A 13,922-nucleotide genomic window follows, 5' to 3' on the forward strand; every position below is an offset into this window, starting at 1 on the left:
ATTACCTATAAGTAGGTAAATAATTCAATCATATTAACAAAGTCTAAGCAGCAAAAGGGAAGTCAGAATGTTTATCAACAAAGATGGATGGTGGCTAGCAGTGGAACCCAGGACGCGTGTTTCGTCCTATTTAAGACTCCTCAGCTGGATGTACTTGCACAGTGCGAAACGCACGTCCTAGATTCAACTGCTAGCCTTTATCCATGTTTTCTTGAAAAGTTTGTGACTTAAGGCAATATCAAAGCGATCCGCACAGGATAAACATGTCCCAACAAAAGACTGATCAATCGCAGTCCTAAACAACAATGATAAGATACAAGCAAACAACACCAAGTGAATTTAGTCAGAATGTTAAGCTTAATAAAAATCCAAACACGTCTGTTTATGTCACATTATTCAAGTTGAATCTGTGCGAGACTTCGTTCCAATCTGTGTGCATGCTGGCGGGTGTAAGAAATGTGAAATCTGTTGCAAGAAGGAGTAGAGTTAAAACTTGTGCATGCGCATACTAATGGTGTTAAGAATGAATATAATTAAATGTGGTTGTTAGGTTGTAGTGAACAAGAAGATGAGTGGGGAAAATCAAATTTAGTTAAGCACAAAATTACAGAATCTCTCACTAAAATCTGACAACCATACAGTAATCAGTTAATTTGCAAACTATCAGTCAATTGTCTCAATCTTGACTGTTTCTTCTGCAAATATCAGTTCATCTCTGATTTTATTGTTCATCCATTTTCATACCAATTGCGTTCCGTTCCCGTTCCTTTCTTATCAATCTTCTACTGAAATACATTCAATGCCTGACCATCGTTATACATTACTTATGAATATATAAGTAACCAACATCACTGGTAGACGGTCACAGCTGGACACATAATCAGGCCTTCCTTTCTGATTGACTATAAGCAAAGAATTATCGTGACGAAAATCTCACATAATTACTAAAAATATCGATAAAATTATTCAAACTGAAATAATTAAATTAAGAAAACGATATGGATGATATATGATTTTTTTACGTTAAAAGGTAAAAATATGATTTATCATTTAATTATAATCATTATTTATATTACTGACTAATGCTGCTAAGGAACGCAATCTGGTCATTCAGAATGTACTGTATTTATCTATTTATTTATATTGACTTCAAGTCAAAACATAGGTTTATATACATTTATTTCAAGTTCCAATAAATCGTGTATTTGAATAAGATCTTATCACCAGTTCTACTAAAACAGATGGCACATCTATCAATAAATTTGATGCAAAGTTTATTTACCAGTTTACTTGATCTTAACAATATTCACTACCATCTATTGACATGATTCATCCGAGTTCACCTAGTTAAGATAATACATATATTCAATGTTGGTCATTTTAAAAATTAACTACATTGTACAAAATAATGCTTTATAAACTAAGAAACATTAGGTCTTGTTTACTGACTACTGCATAGATACTAGAATCGAAGATATTAGAATTGTTGCAAAAATAAGAACTACAGTTTACTAACTAATATTACAGTGTAGATCCATGCAGAAAATAAGCAAAATTACAGAAGTTCGTTAGGTTATCATATATACTTAGTCATTCATCCCCTAGTACTAGGTATTATAAACGTTTCTAAAATCCGTCGTTCTCATACATACCGAAAAATATTTTACTTTACCCTCTTTTCTTAGAAAACGAAGTATTCAACTTTTTAGAAAATTTTACAAAATATTTGTCTGATCTCATCTCACAATGTACAACCTTATTGTTGATTTGTTAAACATACACAGTATTATATTTAACAGTGTGGAAAAAACCAAAATATCAATTGTGATTGAAAAATTCGGTAACTGTTTGTTTACTCAAGCCTGTAGTTTTTTAAACTTTCAACTCAATCTTGATCGCATTTCATTTTGTTCAATAAAATTTCCATCAAAAACATTACAGTGTTTCTTTTTATGTATGGTATTATTCTCCTCCTTACTCATGGTCTTAATATACATATATCAGTTTGGAAATTTATTAAAACTGAAATGTGATACAAGCAAAGATGGATAGTGGCTAGCAATGGAATTCAGGACGCGCGTTTCCTCCTATTTGGGACTCGTCGGCTGAATGTACCTGCACCTCAGAGTTGATGTTCACTGTGGGACTTGAACCCAGTACCTTTCGCTTCAAACGTCATCGCGTTATCCACTCAGCTCATAATGCTTGTGAATTAAGGCTTTATCGAGGCAATACGCACAATATGCATATATGCCAATAAGAGACTGACCAGTTGCAGTCCTAAATATCCATGGGAAGATTCAAACAAACAATACTAAGTGAATTGAAATGTGATACAACTAGAAGAATAATTTTTGTATCAGCATTTTTTAGATGCTTCTCTTGGTATCTTTTTATAGGTATAACAGCATTATATTACTTTACTTATCTATTTTTGTCAGTATACTCTAGAAAGTGTTGTAGTTGTAAAGAAATCAAATTTCGCTGAAGCACAAAACGTCTGTGAAAATTATTTTATTTTGTTTGTCATTAACAAATCCTAATGACTGGTGCGAAGTGTCAATAGATGTTTATGCATAATTAAAACAAACTGATTCATTGCAAATAGTTTCCTTAGTTTTAATATGAACTAGGATCAATTTATAAAAATTTCTATATTTTTTTCCAGTCATTGTTCAATAAAAGAAAACTAGGATTATTGTGGTAAAAATAATTTAGCCGACTTTAGTCTGTGTAAAGGAAAAGCATATAGGCCTGAGAAATAGTGATTTTTAAAATTCAACTCTGTTTACCTGAACTGCTGCTGTTTCAGATACATCTTATTACTGACCATTCCAAAACGGATACCGAGTGAGCCGAAGTTTGCAAAAACCTGAAACTTGTATAGTTTAGGCTGTTTCGCATAATTAACGTCATATATATATATATATATATATATATATATATATATATATATAGGGTCAAGAGTCATTACGTTCACCATATATGATTAACAAGTATAAGGACTATTTTATTCATAATGACAATCCCTAGTTTTATAAATTTACTTAAGAATTGAACGGATATTTAGATCCACCTAAGTCTTAAAAGTTCTTTTAATAATCCACCCATTTCGTTTTGGCATTTACAACCATAATAAATAAATAGTGTTTTTATTACTTGGTTTATTAATTTTATAAGATGCATTATTTATTTGCAAAAGTAGTTAACTAGAGAAACTGGGTAGTCTGACTTTGCTAGAAGTAATAAAATTTTTTCCCCTCAAATTATTATACTCTACTAACAGAGATATTTTACTTTGTAATTAATTTATATTCAAATTTAATACCATTCTTCCTGTTCCCATATATTTTATTGATTTGAAGAAACCAAAGGAAGCATTTTTACAAGGTTATTCGTTAATCATAAAATTACTGAAATATATTCAAACGGGAATTCCTTTACAATCTATTTTTTGCAAATGAAAAAATATTCCTATAGGTTGAAATTTAAAGCTTGAATCCATATTTACTGCATAATTTTATTTTGTTTTCGTTAAAGATTAATTGCAGTCTGGTTATTTGATAAATAGATTGCTCAAGTATGTCATAATGGAATTTTATTTACATTCATCTTGTTTAATATGACATTTTAGAATGAAAAAAACAGGTTTGAGGAAATTTTTGTAAATTTTCTACTTACCTACCTACTTACGCCTGTTACTCCCAATGCAGCATAGGCCGCCGACCAGAATTCACCGACTCACTCTGTCCTCAGCCTTCCTTTCTAGTTCTATCCAGTTGTTGTTCATTCTTATCATATCTGCCACCATTTCTCTGCGTAGTGTATTCTTCGAACTTCCTCTTCTCCCTTGACATTCAGGATTCCATGTGAGGGCTTGTATTGTGATGCAGTTGGGTGATTTCCTCAATGTGAGTCCTATCCACTTCCACCGCCTCTTCCTGATTTCTTCCTCCATTGGATGGAATCTGGTTTGATCTCTCCCACAGTAGGTTGTTGCTGATAGTGTCTGGCCAATGGATCTGAAGTATTCTGCGTAGACAACTGTTAATAAACACCTGTATCTTCTGGATGATGGCTTTCGTAGTTCTCCAAGTTCCCACCCCATACAGTAGAACCGTCTTGATGTTGGTGTTGGGTGACAATTTTTTTGAGTTCCAGATGTTCTTCATTTGCGAATATGCGGCTCTTGCTATACCGATCCACACTTCTGCATCAGATTCGTCGTGCAAATCAATGATGCTGCCTAGATATGCAAAGGATTTTACATCATCCAAAGCTTCTCCGCCAAGTGTGTTTCAATTGGTGCATGCTGTATTGTGTCGGAGAATCTTGCTTCTCATTTTGGCGATCTGATGCTATATCAGGTCCTCTCTTAGTTCTCACATTCTCCATCGTCCTTCTGAACTTTGCATTGATGCAGATATGATAATTTTGTTTCTGTGTAGTGTGATTCGGTGAAGTCCATGTGGTTTTGTGAATGCGTTTGTGTGGGAATATAGTGCTGCCTATGACCAGTTTATTGAAGGCACATTACTTACTTACTTACGCCTGTTACCCCTCGTCGAGGAGCATAGGCCGCTCACCAGCATTCTCCATCCAACTCTGTCCTGAGCCTTCCTTTCCAGTTCTTTCCAGTTGCTATTCATCCTTTTCATATCTGTTTCTATTTCCCGGCGTAATGTGTTCTTTGGCCTTCCTCTTTTCCGCTTCCCTTCCGGATTCCAAGTTAGGGATTGAGTCGTGATGCACATCGGTGATTTCCTTAATGTATGTCCGATCCACTTCCAACGTTTTTTCCTAATTTCCTCTTCAGCTGAAAGCTGGTTTTTCCTCTCCCATAAAACGCTGTTGCTCATAGTATCCGGCCAATGGATGCTGAGTATTTTGCGTAGACAACTATTTATAAATACTTGTACCTTCTTGACGATGGATGTAGTAGTTCTCCACATTTCAGCTCCATACAGTAGGAATGACTGTCTTGACGCTCGTATTGAAGATTCTGACTTTGAAATTAGTTGAGAGTTGTTTTGAGTTCCATATGTTCTTCAATTGTAGAAGTACTGCTCTTGCTTTGCCAATCCTCGCCTTTATGTCTGCATCAGATCCTCCTTGTTCATCAATGATGCTTCCCAGGTACGTGAATGTTTCCACCTCTTCCAGAGTTTCGCCATCAGGTATGATTGGGTTGGCGTTCTCCGTGTTGTATTTGAGAATCTTACTTTTTCCTTTGTGTATGTTGAGGCCTATTAATGCAGAGGTTGCTGCTACATTTGTTGTCTTCATCTGTATTTTTTCGTGTGTATAGGATAGGATGGTAAGGTCGTCTGCGAAGTCTAAATCATCTAATTGATTCTGAGCTGTCCATTGTATTCCATGTTTCCTCTCAGATGTCGTAGTCTTTATAACCCTGTCAATCACCAGAAGAGGAAGGGGGAGAGTAGACAGCCTTGTCTGACTCCGGTCCTTACTGGAAATGCATCTGTCAGCTGTCTTCCATGCACCACTTTGCACTGTAGTTCGTCATCTGAGTTCTGGATAATGTTGACAATCTTCTGAGAAACTCCATAGTGTCGAAGAAGTTTCCATAATGTTCTCCTGTCCACGCTATCAAACGCCTTCTCATAGTCGATGAAGTTGACGTATAGTGATGAGTTCCACTCAACTGATTGTTTAACGATGATCCGTAGTGTCGCAATCTGGTCTGTGCATGACCTATCCTTACGGAATCCAGCCTGATGATCCCTAAGTTCGGCGTCTACTGCGTCTTTCATCCGATTCAGCAGCACTCTGTTGAAAACTTTTTCTTGGTACTGATAACAAACTGATGCCTCTGTAGTTCCCACATTTGCTCAGATCTCCTTTCTTTGGTATCTTGATGAGATATCCTTCTTTCCAGTCCATTGGCACTTGTTCCTCTTCCCAAATCTTCTTGAATAGAAGGTGAAGCATGTTTGCAGTTATTTCAATGTCTGACTTCAGTGCTTCTGCTGGTATATTGTCAGGTCCTTCCGCCTTCCCACTTTTGATTTGTCTGATGGCCATCTTGACTTCTTCGATCGTTGGTGGAGTGACATCTATAGGAAGGTCAGTGTGTGCTGCTTCGATGTTCGGTGGGTTCAATGGGGCTGGTCTATTCAGCAGTTCCTCGAAGTATTCTGCCCATCTTTTCCTCTGTTCTTGAACCTCTGTGATTGTCTTTCCTTCTTTGTCCTTGACTGGTCTTTCCGGTTTGCTATATCTCCCTGCCAATTTCTTCGTTGTATCATATAGTTGTCTCATATTCCCTTCTCTTGCAGCTTTTTCCGCCGTCGTTGCTAGTTCTCCCATGTATTTCTGCTTGTCGGCTTTAATGCTTTTCTTCACTTCCCTGTTTGCTTCTGCGTAGTCTGCTTGTGCTTTGACTTTCTCTGCTCGTGTTCGGCTGTTGTTAATTGCTAGTTTCTTGTTCTTCCTTTCTTGAATTTTGTCCAGGGTTCCCATAGAGATCCATTCCTTGTGATGATGCTTCTTAGGACCAAGAACCTCCTGACACGTTGAAGTTAGTGCTTCTTTTATCCCTTTCCAGTTGTCCTCCAAAGTAGTTTCTTGTTCATTCAGTAGATCCTGTAGAGCTTGGAACCTGTTGTTGAGAGTTATTTTGAATTCATGGAGCTTGTCAGTATCTCGAAGGAAGGCTGTATTGAACCTTTGTAGTGCTGTTTGTCCAGTTGTCCAGTCTTTCTTTAGCTTCAGTCTCATCTTGGCCACAACCAGGTGGTGATCTGAAGCTATGTCAGCTCCTCTCCGGGTTCTCACATCTTCCATTGATCTTCGGAATTTTTTGTTGATACAGATATGATCTATCTGGTTCTCTGTGGTGTGGTCCGGTGAGATCCATGTAGCTTTGTGTATGCGCTTGTGTGGGAATATTGTGCCGCCTATAACCAATTTGTTGAATGCACATAGGTTTGCAAGTCTCTCCCCATTTTCATTTCTCTCTCCTAGTCCATGTCGTCCAATTATATCTTCATATCCTGTGTTGTCCACTCTAATTTTAGCATTTAGATCTCCCATCAGGATGGTGAGGTCCTTTCGTGAGCACTTCTCTATAATTGATTGCAGCCTTTCATAGAACTGATCTTTATCATCGTCGTTGCTATCATTGGTGGGTGCATAACATTGGATAACGTTCATTGTGATCCCTTGCTTCTTTGTTCTGAATGATGCTTTGATTATCCTGAGTCCATGAGATTCCCATCCTACAAGTGCATTTCGTGCTTCTTTGGACAGCGTTAGAGCAACTCCCTGAGTGTGTGGAGCATTTTCCCCTTCGTGACCGGAGCACAGCAGCATCTCTCCTGTACCTAGCCTTTGTTGTCCAGTTTGTGTCCAATGGGTTTCACTGATTCCGAGTACTGCTAAGTTGTATCTCCTCATTTCCATTGCTATTTGGCTGGTCTTTCCTGTCTCAAACATTGTCCGGACGTTCCATGTGCCTATAAAAAGTGTTGCTCTGGTTGTTAGAAGGTGTATCGGTCTCGTGACTTCCGAAGAATTTCGGCTTTCATCATGAGACGTCATAATTATTCCTTCAACTCCCAGGGCAGAGTTTAAATGGTTTGAATTATTTTTTCTGGTTAGCGTTTTTTTAGCGAGTTAGCTTTTCTACGGGATGGGGTCGCTAACCCCATGCCCAACCCTCCTCCTTTACCCGGTCTTGGGACCGGCAGTAACTCTAGAAGAGCTACAGGCGGAGTTATTGAAGGCACATAGGTTTGCAAATCTCTCAACATTTTCGTTCCTTTCTCCCAGTCAGTCTATGTTATCCCATGATGTCTTCGTATCCGGTGTTATCCATTCCAACATTGGCATTTAAATCTCACATCGGAATGGTCAGGTAATTTGTTGGACACTTCTCGATGATTGACTGCAGCCTATGATAGAATTGAATTTCAAAGTCTTCATCGTAATCGTTGATAGGCGCATAGCATTGGATGATGTTCATTGTAATGTCCTCTTTCATTGTTTCGAAGGAGGCATTGATGACCCTTTGACCATGAGATTTCAATCCTTTAAGTGCATTTCGTGCTTGTTGGGATAGCATCAATGCCTCTCCTTGTGTATGTGAGGCATTTTCTTCTTCATTGTCGGAGTATAACAAAGGCTTCCCTGAAGATAATCGTTGTTGTCCAACCTGCGTCCAGTGTGTTTCACTGATCCCAAGCACCTCCATGTAGTATTTGCTCACTTCTGCAGGAATTTGGCTGTCTCTCTCAGTCTCCCACATTGTATGAACTTTTCATGTACCTAAATTAATGGTTGCTCTGGTTGTCAGAAAGAGTATCAGCCTCGTGACTTCCGAAGGAACTCGGCTTTCACTATGAGGCGTCATAACTGTTCTAAATGGAGACCTTCAAACTCCCAGGACAGAGTTTAAATGGTTTGAATTATTTTTTCTGGTTAGTGTATTTTAGCGAGTTAGTTTTCTAGGGGATTGAGTTGCTGACCGGATGTCCAACGCTCCTACTTTATCCAATCTTGGAACAAGCAGTAACCCCAGAGGTGTGTTCAGGCGGAATTTTTAAATTTTGTATGCTCTATTATATGATTTGCCGAAGCATTCACCAGAAAACTAAGGTTTTATATTCAATTCGTTCACCCACAAACCTTGCTTTTGAGATTTCCCATTCAATCACCTATTGTTCTCTTTATAGCCTAAATAGTGTAGACATACATATAATAGGTTTCTTAAAATAAATTACATGGGGAATGTAGTTAATTACCATATTTATAAATGGTTTATTGAGGAAATGTATGAACGGCTATTTAGGATTAAATTTTAAAATTACCGTTGAAGAACTTCGTGTTTGACTGTAATACAGTTGAGAAATACATCAACGTTACTTGCAGTTTCACTTGTTCACGAATCTATGCCATCTCTTTCTGTGAGGGGATGATGTCACAAAGTTGATTATCACTAGTGCAGTTAGAGTATCCTCTATTTGAAATACAAACAACCCTAAGGTACGTAAACGTATCATACGAATTTATGAATTAGACGTTGAATTAAATGTAACACATAAGTATCACAAATTACGTAGGATTATATAAACTAATTTTATCAATATTGGGTTAGATCCAAAATATCTAATCGCTTTAAGATACCAATATGAAACATTTATTGAAGATAATGATTACTGTTGTACTATGACACTCAATAACCGTTATAATCTATTTTGATGTTTAATCATTTCACATTTGTTATTAATTACATTTTTAAAAGAACAGTGACTTTTAAATCCAACAATCCGAGTAGAATATCATTTATCTAGACTTGTTAAGCTGTTACTAGAGTCTTGCGGCAAGACTATAATTTACGGGTGAGGCAATTGGTGACGAATAAGCGATTTCAAGGTCATCGGGACTATTTCAGTAACTAAAACACACGTGCGATCGACTCACTACGGATTACAAGGAGGACGTTATAGTTGAGCGGATTCAACGGATTGGATTACTAAGGAGCTCCTTTATTTGTAATTGTGGTTTTAAAATCACTGTTGATCGTTGTGTAGACTATCGTGAAGATGTTGTATTTCGATGTAATAAAAGTAACAGAAAGAAGTCTCCAAGACAGGAGGCATTCTTCACTTGATCACTATCGACGCTAAGGAAGGTTATGCTAACTGTCGTAAACTGCATAATAAGAGCACCTCTGACACTGGCTTCATCATTTGTAGATGTTGCTGAAGCTTCTGGAGTTCAATGGTCTGAGTAATGTAGAGATATATGGGCAATAAAGATGACGAGCTCAAGTCAAGCGTTTGGGGAAATCGAAATAAAGGTTATAAACACTGAAACATTCGTTAGAAAACACAAACTCAATAGAGGAAGAATCGTTAGAAAAGTGTGAAAAGTAGCAGTTCCTAAGTACACTTATCAGGTCTTTAGTTTGTTTAATAAATAAACAAAGAAAAGACATTTCCAGCAAGCCAGAAGCCGAAAGGCTGAAAAGCTGATACAAGTTATACGGAGGTGTGTGCAGCCAACTACCACAATATTCACGGACGACTGGAGAGCATATAGATGCCAATCTAGACTTGGTTACGTGCATCGTTCTGTCGTTCACAAAAGACATTTCTAAACCTTACTATGGAACTGAATACCAATAATAGAAAAGTTGCTTACAACTTGTTAAATCATTAGTTTAGCCTCTTAGGGGAGATAGTAGTAAAACAAAAAGAATTTAATCGGAAGTTTATAGGAATACCATCAAGTTAGTATAACGAAAATCAATTAGCCAATGTTTGAATGTATTATTTATATATCTCCTATCATTTATCCTGTACATCTTCATTCTTTCAATTTGTTTGTTATTCAAATCGCTCTCTGTTTCCCTTCCTCTTCTCTTCATTTCACTCTTCTTACTAGTATTCCACTTTCGATTCCTGCTGCATACTAATTGTGTCCGTCCTCATAAGTAGCGCACACCACAGTAGTACTTCGTTATATACTCAAACAAACAAAAAGAATAATAAGCCTGTTTTCGCATTCAATGATATGCTTCTGAAAATACTAGCAAATCGACAACTTGTAAACGTTATTTCCAAATATATTAATCAAGCATTTCATATAAAGATGGTAGTTTGCTGTCATCAAGTTAAAAAAAATAATAAGTGAATCAACTAAATATTTCAAAATCTAACATTTAATAAGTAGTAATTTATTCTGCTATGAAATAGTAACTGAATTGATTAGTTCCTCTGATGAAGTTTCTGATAAGAAGAAATATCCAATTCATTTTTATATTTGATGTTTGAATCTTCCCATTCATTTTTGGGACCGCAATTGATCAGTTACTTATTGATATATATGTATCCATTACACAAGCTATTGGCTATATGGTCTTATTAGCCATGTGAATAACTCGACATTTGGAATGAACGGTACTGGATTCGAGTTCCTAGGTGATCATCAACTCTGAAATACATGTATATCCAACTGACAAGTCCCAAATAGGACGAAACGCTCGTTCTAGATTCCACTTCTAGTCACCATCTATTTCTGCTCACAAAAACGATCTTTTTTTTTTGAAGTTTCTAATTTGTCTTCATATTTTTCAGCCTTATAATATACTTCCAGAATTTTCTTCTTCATTTTACCTTTCTATTTCTTAAATATATTGTGAGATTGTGTTCATCATGTTGTCTAGTAAAATTAGATACAGTAATATTTTCGTTCAGTTATGGTACGTTTATTCAAAAAAAGATCTTAACTAGATTTTATTCTTGTCTGGTTGAAATTTCAAAGTTGTTAAAGTTTGAATGATTGCTGATGAATTGAAGGCAATTTGTGTTTAAATAAAGTTATTTCCAGTAACAGTTTAATACACAAGTTGGATGTGCTTCTTTTAATGTAACTAAAAATCTGATCGAAATTACTATTATTAATCTTTTTTTTTGCAAGTGATCCATTAATCTCATTTTTATCCGGATAACTGCTGTTCTTCTCCTTAGAAGCAAACTATAAACAGATGTCTATTGATTAATTATTTCTTTCGACTTAATTATTTCTTTGTCTGAAGTTTGAACTACATTGAAAATTTAACTATTTTGATGTTACATCTATAAGTTTCTTAAAACTAATCAATTTTGTATAATTGTAAGGACATTTTGCAATATATGTTAGCCAAGTGTGTAGAACATAAAATGGTGAGTGAATAAGTTCTCGTTATACTTGCGTCTTACCTATGATGTTCTCAAAGTGGATTACTGAATGTAAGTTAAATTCGAATTCATAATGTAACATTTCAGTAATCTCGCGAGTCCAGAATTAAGCGTAAATGAATTTGAATGACTTCTTTAAAAACGTTAATTTCGGAACTAACTTTCATCATTCTGTGTAGATGTACTGTTTATGAGATTAGGTGACATCGTTTAACTAAAATCAATATTGAAGCCTAAGTATAATGCTGATTAAATAAAATAAAGACAGCTTAGCACATAAATGGTTTTCTTTTGTCATTATACCAATCCTTTGATCAAAATATCATTACAATGTTAGAAAAAATCTATTTCAAGACTGATCATTAGCTTAACAGGAAAGTGCATTACTTATGGTTTACTAATTCAGATACATTGAATATCCGTTGCTATGAGAGAATTATTCAGGAAACATTAGATTATAAATATACAAAGCATTTGTTTTCAACAAAAATATATTGTCTTTGGTGATTTAACTAACGACTATTAAATTAAAACACTTGAACACATGATTCAGTTGGGAATAAAATACGATCTTTGAATAAACGTCATGTTTCGGTATGTATACTACGGTTTGTCAGATTAGTGAAACACAATGTCGCTTTCATCATTCATATACGGCTTTTGTTAATTGTTTTGTTTGAAGACTTTGATTATGCTTAGGTTCTAAAATGGTACAAATCCGACCAAGCAATTTTACAGTTCAAATAGACAAACAATGCCCACTTTGTTTTGTCCACATGCTAATTACGTATAAATCCATTTTATTTAAAATAACTACCAAGAAAGTATTAGCTTAAGATTTTTCTTATGTCTAATTCGAACAAATCTATAATATTTGATAGGTTATGTTTTCCTGATAAAAAAAACAACTCTTCAGTTAGCAATTGAATAGTCAATTGGATTGAATCAATATAACTAAACCTTTACAATCTACGAAAATAGTGATTTCAAGTTTAAGGTAAGGAAATTTGTTCTAAAAAAATGGCCATGATTATTAAATGAAAATTATTTAACTGAAATATTATATAATAATAAGACAAATATAAAACAGATTTGTTTTAGTGACAGAACATAATGATCAGTTGAAATTTGAGCAACTATCTCCAATAACATCAAACACCCACGAGTTAACCGGAATCTATGTTTTCCTCTTATCATAGTGTAAGATAAGGTAGCATTGAAAACTCAAGTACAAAATGACAGTCTCATTTACAATCTGTTGAACATTACAAACATTTAACAAAAACATTCAATCGCGATCATTTTGATGAGAAAATGGTTAGGAAATGTTGTGAAGTCAGATATTTCGAAATCGAAATAAGATACAATGAATTCTTAAATTTATGTAAGATTTCTAAGTGAAATTTTAAACTACTGCTTATACATAGCTAGGACAAGTAGGACCTTAGTCTATTTTTCTCAACAGGAGCAAAATAAAATGAGACATCGAAATAATTAAAGATCCAAATCATTGTAAGAGGTGAAAAGGTGTTAATCAGAGTGTTGTATATAAACTAGTATCATTTTTTATATAATAAACGATAACGTACTGTTCTTAATGCGAATATATAATTTGTCCTTGACATACAGTTCATGTTAACCTACACTGGTAAAATAATTCTACCCGAGTATTTCACAAGAAGATAAATCAGTTTGACAAGAGTTAAAACTATCTGATCGATGTTATTTTCTAAATTACAGGATTGATTGAAAATTACTTTTAAACTAGTTAAAATATGAATTCCAAACTGATTTTTTGATCTCTGGTTTTATGAGTTTACTTTTAAATACAGAAATACAGTCTCACTTGAAACCTAATGACCACTTCACATCCTTAATGAGAACGCTCATGTCCCTTGTAGAATAAGAGAGCGAAACATAGGAAAATATTGTACCAATTACTCTTTTAAATTATTGATAAACTTCTACTGATTTATAAAACACAGATGTTGCATTCTGGATGAGGGTGGTGCATTAATCAAGAAATTTTCCAGTCCTTCCATTGAACATGTTACCTAAAACTTCAACGTAATATTCTTGAGAAACGAGTCAATAATTTATCCTAAATGCAGGCAGCGCGGTACAGTGAGCTCATTTGCAGCCTTAATTTAGGTACAACAAAATGCTTTTTATACTCGATTTAAATTATTTAGTTGGGTTTCTTTTGAACAAAGAAAG

Source organism: Schistosoma mansoni, chromosome 1 (assembly GCF_000237925.1).
Source record: "Schistosoma mansoni strain Puerto Rico chromosome 1, complete genome".
Taxonomy (NCBI): domain Eukaryota; kingdom Metazoa; phylum Platyhelminthes; class Trematoda; order Strigeidida; family Schistosomatidae; genus Schistosoma; species Schistosoma mansoni.